The sequence below is a fragment of the Ochotona princeps genome, chromosome 1 (assembly GCF_030435755.1).
Source record: "Ochotona princeps isolate mOchPri1 chromosome 1, mOchPri1.hap1, whole genome shotgun sequence".
NCBI classification, from domain to species: Eukaryota; Metazoa; Chordata; class Mammalia; order Lagomorpha; family Ochotonidae; genus Ochotona; species Ochotona princeps.
Window position 1 is genome coordinate 122,927,820 of NC_080832.1, and position 7,146 is coordinate 122,934,965.

The 7,146-nt window shown below is 43.5% G+C and overlaps 1 pseudogene; it reads left to right on the plus strand.

Annotated features, from left to right (window-relative positions):
- Positions 1 to 3,781: 3,781 nt before the first annotated feature.
- On the plus strand, positions 3,782 to 3,959 carry LOC118758329 (U2 spliceosomal RNA; annotated as a pseudogene).
- The last annotated feature ends 3,187 nt before the right edge of the window (positions 3,960 to 7,146 follow it).

Here is a 7,146-nt window from a genome sequence, read left to right on the forward strand (position 1 = left end):
ACCGATTTACTCAGAGAGAGAAAGCTTATTTTTAGTAAGTGGGAAGAAAATGTTGATTTAATTTATTTTACTGCCTGTGACTCTCTTTTTCGAAAAGAAGTTTGATTAATTAGATTAGCAAATGCCGTAAGTTGTTTATTCGGTTGGTGAATCAATGTTTCCCTGAATTTAAGTTAGCTTTATTTTGTGCTTCCAAACATGATCCCAAAGGTAAGATGGGAAAAGCAAAAGCCCTTTTATCTCAGTACTTCAAGTATCTCTTTACTTGATAATTAGATCTTTTTGTGATGGGAGGAAGACACATCATACTCCCTTCCTTCTAGACAGCACATGGATAACACACAAAGAGGGTAGAAAAGCACAGCTAACAGAACACGGACTACAGCACTCTACATTGTACACTTCCTAGATTTGAGCATTTTCCTCTTCCATTGGCATTCATTTTAAATTTTTTCTAATCCGTATTAAAATCCAAAACAAGGGCCTGGCACACTATCCTAGTGACTAAAGTTCTTGCCTTGCACGTGCCGGGATCCCACATGGGTTCCAGTTCATGTCCTGGCTGCTCTACTTCCCAGCCAGCTCCCTGCCTGTGGCCTGGGAAGGCAGTCAAGGACAGTCCAAAACTTCGGGACCCTGCACCCCTGGGGGAGACCCGGAAGAGGCACCTGGCTCCTGGCTTCGGATGGGCTCAGCTCCGGCCATTGCGGCTGCTTGGGAGTGAATCATCAGATGAAACATTTTCCTTTCTGTCTCTCCTTCTCTCTGTGTATCTGACTTTCCAATAAAAATAAATAAATCTTTCAAAAAAAAAAAATCCAGGGCCTGGCGTGGTGGCCTAGCAACCAAAGTCTTCACCTTGAACGTGTACCAACTCCCACGTGGGTGCCGGTTCTAATCCCAGCAGCTCCACTTCCCATCCAGCTCCCTGCTTGTGGCCTGGGAAAACAGCAGAGGACGGCCCAGAGCCTGGGGACTCTGCACCCACATGGGAGACCCAGAACAGGTCCCAGACTCCTGGCTTTGGATTGGCGCAGCTCCAGCCATTGTGGCCACTTGGGGAGTGAGTCAACAGACCGAAGATCTTTCTGTCTGTCTCTCTTTCTCTCTTTATATCTGACTTTCCGATAAAAATAAATATATCTTTAAAAAAATCCAAAAGGGAATAAGGAGACTTCTCTGCTAATAAAGACAGCATATTATATGACTATCAGAAAAGAATGATTAAAACAAGTTGCTAGGCTTTTAGAAAAAAATTGCTAAGTTTCTCAAACTCTTCCCAGTTTTTCCTTCTTCATCTTTTTTAGTGCTTTTTCTTTTTTTTTTTTTTTTTTTTTTTTTTTTTTTTTTAAAGATTTATTCGTTTTATTACAGCCAGATATACACAGAGGAGGAGAGACAGAGAGGAAGATCTTCCGTCCGATGATTCACTCCCCAAGTGAGCCGCAACGGGCCGGTGCGCGCCGATCCGATGCCGGGAACCAGGAACCTCCTCCAGGTCTCCCACGCGGGTGCAGTGTCCCAGCGCACTGGGCCGTCCTCGACTGCTTTCCCAGGCCACAAGCAGGGAGCTGGATGGGAAGTGGAGCCGCCGGGATTAGAACCGGCGCCCATATGGGATCCCGGGGCTTTCAAGGCGAGGACTTTAGCCGCTAGGCCACGGCCGCCGGGCCCTTTAGTGCTTTTTCTAAAGAAGTTCCTTTCATCTGACTTGCTACATAAAATCAACCCTGATTCATTCGTTACTGAGATTTAGCCTAAGACAGCTGTCTAAACAAAGGATTTACCTATGAAAAACTGGGAAAATTGGGAATGATAATCAAATTAAAATTCCAGTTCTCCATTTTGGTAAGGAGGGTTGCTTCATTTTGATATATTATTTTTCAAATTTATTAAGAAGCACAGAGCTATGCAACCTCACAGGCCACATTTTTCTTGGGACGACCTGGATAAGTCAGAAGTTCAGACATCAATTCAACAACGTGTCATACATACTTTCTTCTTAGAAGAGTTGTTTTTTTTTTCTTCCCCACTTAAGCAATCTGGAGATTCAACAGAATGAGGAGTGGAGATCCTGGCAGCTAGGGAACCACTGGAAACTACGTGGCTCAAATAATCACATCACATGGAAGTGCAGTGTCACAGACCCAAGAGTCTTAGGTGGTTCCTGATGCGGTCAGACAACGCTGATTATCAACTAAAGGTGGAACTGGAAGGGCTTTTATTCAAAGGCTGCAAAATTCACTTCTGCCAGGGAAATTTAATATGGTCTTTAGGCCTCTGAAAATGAAAAAGATTGTAGAGTCAGAGTCTCCTTCAAGTTAATGAGGTGTAAACAACAGGTCTTGAAATTCAAGAGACAGAAAAATGGGGCTGGCACTGTGACTCCATGGGTCCCAAAGGAGCCAGGAAAAGGCACTTTGAATTTCCCTTAGTACATGCATATTTGGGGGCCAGCATCTCACATGGGTGGAAGTTGAGATCCAGCTGTTCCATTTCCCATCCAGTTTGCTACTAATGAACCTAAAAAGGCAGCAAAAGATGATCCCATGTACTTGGGCACCAGCACCCAATGACAGACTTCTAGAAAGCTCCTAGGCCTGGCATGGTGGCCTAGTGCTAAAGTCCTCACCTTGAATGTGCCCAGATACCATATGGTCGCCGGTTCTAATCCCGGAAGCTCTGTTTCCCATCCAGCTCTCTGCTTGTGGCCTGGGAAAGCAGTTCAGGACAGGCCAAAGCCTTGGAATCCTGCACCCACGTGGGAGACCAGGAAGAAACTCCTGGTTCCTGGCTTCGGATTGACTCAGTTCCAGCCATTGTGGCCACGTGGGGAGTGAATCTTTGGATGGAGGATCTTCCTTTCTGTTTCACCTCCTCTCTGTATATCTGGCTTTCCAATAAAAATAAATAAATCTTTAAAAAAAGAAAAGAGAAAAAGAAAGTTCCTGGCTTCAGCAGCTGTTAGATTTCTCTTTCTGTTTCTTCTTCACTCTCCGTAATGTTGTTTTAAAAATGCACAGACACACACATATGCATGTACAGTTACATGCATGCGAAGCACACACACACACACACACACATCTGTGCTTTGACAAATCTTTCGGGGACCCATGCAACAGCCTCTCTGAACTACATGCTTTTCTTCCTTGCTTCCAGTCTGGGCTGAGATTATACTTTCTCTAAGAGTTCTTGCCTCCAAATCTGGGATAGATAATTCATAAACCATCGCCCAGGCATCCTATAATTTACCCGTTGAAAGCATTCATCAGCCTGCATTCCAGTTGTGTTCTCAACGTTCTGCAAGAATGGAAACTCCATGAAGACAAGGTAACAAAGAGCATAGACAATGGAGCGTGCTTGCAGGACAGGGGCTGAAAAGCAGGTCTCTCTTTTCATTGATGCTTACCAAAATCGAACCTACAACTGTTGCACATCATGGGTGGTGAGCATGCTACTGAATAAAGGCATACAGGGGAAGAATGTAACCACGTCTAAAAAATTTTTTTAAAAAAACCAAAAAACTGAACTTTTGCTAATTAAAACTACTTATCATTATTGCCCAGGAGACCAGAGCATGTGAGTGCAGTCACACAGGTTGTACAGGCTTTGGGCCTGAGCAGTTCTTTCCCCAGTGAGATGACCTGGATTCAGTATTCTGATGTTTTGCTGCTTTATTTATACTCCTGGGCCACTACTCCTCTGACATCATCCCATGAAAAGCCAGTTTAGGGCACACAGGATTGCACCATTTGTTTTCATGTATTCAGATTTTCACATCATCGCTTCTCGGCCTTTTGGCTAAGATCAAGTGTAGATTTCCACATCAAAACACTGAGGCAAGAAACGTTTTTGGTTCACTGTTTCTCCTGTTTTTAAGCAAATAGGTAAAATTACACTCCGGAGAATTGTGCCTTTTGGTACAGTGATTGCACTGACCTGGCAGTCACCCACCCCGTGGGCTGAGTTTTTTTGTGTGTTCTAACTTCCTTGAAACATGTGAAAAGTAAGGGGTGATGAAATAGCTCCTCTGGCCAATTACAGGGCCCTAATTACTATCTGCCCCAACCAGACCTGAGATTAGGCTTTAGATATTTGCAATAAAACAACTCGTATTTAGAACCTGATTTCATCCTATCAGTAGCATCTAGCGCCCATAAGAGAAAGCCCAAACTAGTCTGTGTGGGGGACTAACACACCCTGCAGTCTCCAGGCACTGCCTTTCCATCCTTATCCATAGGTATTCCTGTGCAGAGAGCTCCAAACCTTCCTCTGTCCTTTGCCTGTGTTCTCCCTCTGTTTGGAATGTGGTCCATCCAGTCTTGTCCAGTCTCATTCCTCCCCGGGCCCTTGAGCCTTGGGTCCTCTCCCCAGAGCTAAATGCTCCTTGACCCCACTCCAGGAGGATGGAGGAGCTGTTCCTGGGTCTTTTCTTTCCTCAGCTCTCTCCTGTCACTCAACACCCTGAGACTGCAAGGACCTTTCATACACCCAGTTCCCCACCACGCTGAGCATCCCTTATAAGCAGATACCATGTTATTCATAATTATTTCCTCAGTGCATCAATCCTTCTTAGCACAGAGTAATCAGTGAATGGTTATTTTAATGGATAAATCTGCTTCATTTCTGTCCATAACTGAGATCACACATTCAAACGATCAGAATCTGACCTAACTGCAACCATGATGGTTTTAAATGTCATAAAATAACAGGAAAATGCAAGAACTACAATTTACTTGCTCTGCACGCTGAGGGAAAGTTATAAAACTAATTGTCACAGTGACAAGCAAATTGCCTGGCTTCTGAAAACAGAACCTCAAAGTGTGGTTCCAACTTGAGCAGGAGTTGGGAACAATCCAACAGAGGACATCGGGAGATTTGTAATTGCCACTTGCTATCAGGCCTTTTTAACATTTACTTAGAAAGTATTTGATGAATACCAGCAATTTGTGTGGCATGCCTTGGAAATATAAGAACTAAACAGCTGGGTTAGGAAAAAAAATGCCCTGACTCTAATTTAAGGTCTGTTCCCCTTAGCAAAGAAAGTAAGCCACTGCTTACGGACATCCTAGAAGTGACAGAGACCAGATCATTGGGGTTTATACGAGGGTGAAGGCAGGTTTTTGCTTAGTGGTCTTAGAATGCTTCGAAATGGCAGTAGCAGGTGAGCATGTAGGTCAAGTTTTCCAAGAATGGTTGAGCTAACAGTTCTAACAGGAACCAAAAGCTAAACTGTTAAAGTGCCCATACCATGAAGGAGGGCAGAGGCCCATGGTAGGTGGCTTATATTGAGAAGTTCCACCCCCTAACTGAACTCTTCCTAGAGGAAATGCAATGGGACTGGCTTCTTTCGCTTCCAGAGAATATTATTATGTATCAGAGATATTCAAAAAGCTCATGGAAAATGCCAGTTATGGAAAAACTTAGGAATGAATCTCAATGGTTCTGTGCACAAAATAAACATGTCTTTCAATTCCATTCTCCATGTTTTGATATGTCCTTGTATATCAACTCCCTGAATATACACTGCTAGGACATGGTTCCTGTCTTTGAGACCCTACATCCCCCTTTTCAAGGGCTAACGTAGCCCCTGTCTCATTCCAAGGGTTATTGTACATCCAGAAGCTTAGCACATGTGCCAAGTTCAAGAAAACAGTGAAGTCATTTAATTACGCCTTCTAAAATTTCTCTAGCCTCATTTTTTCCAATCCATTATCACATGATATGCACTCTCTGACTCACTCCCGTGTACAATGTATAGCCCACAGCTTGCAAAAGATCTATTTTCCCTTGTGCTTGAAATCTAGAAGTCTCTCAAGTCACATGACTTCAAATGTCCACCTTTCCCTGGCAACTTCCCAAGCAACCTGTGCCCAAAGCGAAATACAGCCAAACGCCTTTTGATATTTCAGAGCAAGGAATTCATAATGAGGAGTACAAGGATGAACCCACCATCTGGAACTGTATGAAAAAAAAATATATATATGTGTGTGAATATATGGATGGGGCAGTGGGCCAAGGTTCCATCACTTTCAGTAAAACCTCAAAAAAGGCCTGTCACTTGCATGTGCGCACGTGCGTGCAAACACACACCCCTCTAAATAAAATCTCTTCACCAAAGGAAACATTTTTGCACACATATTTGTTTGATAAAATTGTCACTTGTGTAATTTAAAAAACAGGATTAAAAGATCCACGTGGCTGTGCTAATGCCACACAATCCCAGATCCCTAGGAACAACAGTAGAAAATAAGCCTCTAAGTAATTTATGCTTGAAAAACCTAAATCATGAAAAGATAAGAAAAAAAAAAAGTAGGTCATCGTGACAACATTCAGAAAGAAGCAGTAACATGCTAGTCCTACTGACCTATAAATCACCCTCCAGTCCTGCATTCCATCACCACCCTACAAAAGGGTGATCCATCTCAGCTTTTCCCCAAACAAAACAGCAGCCAGATAACACACACCCGGCCAGCTCACCTACAACTAACCTTGGGAAACCATTTGAAAAACAAAATAGCCAAATGCTGTCCCCCAAAATGAAGCAGAAGAATCGTCACCTAACAACAAACTGGTGTGAGATGCCGAGAGAAGAATTCTTGGGTACTTCTGTAATGAATGAAGTACGTAAGGCCAAGATCGGTCTTGACTTACAACGTGATGTCTGTGGTGCAGGGGGGTTCCAAGCAGGAATGTGTGTGCTGTGCTCTGATCTGATCTAATAAGCACAGGCATGGGTGACTTACTTGCTGTCATTGTTACAGCTCTCTGACACCCTTTTCTGCATAAATCCAGATGGAAGTGTCTCTCTTCTGGTTCTGTGATTTGCCGTTGTACTTCCCATCTGTGCTGCTAAGACCATCTCTTATTTTATCTTGGACACCAAGCAACCTTCATTTTTTTCACACTCCCTTGTCTCTTCTCAACAGCTTCATGTGGGGATCTCTGGGCTGCTTCAAACATATCTAACACTTCTTTCTGATTATTTATGTTGGTGACAAACTCTTTCTCACCAACTGTCGGGGTCACTCAGAGGCACTTAATTTGAAGAAGTATTCCATTTCTCATCCAATATTTTGGTATCTCTCCAGCTCCCTCACTTCAGCTCTGCCAGAGCAAGCGCACTGATGAACACAATGAAACTCT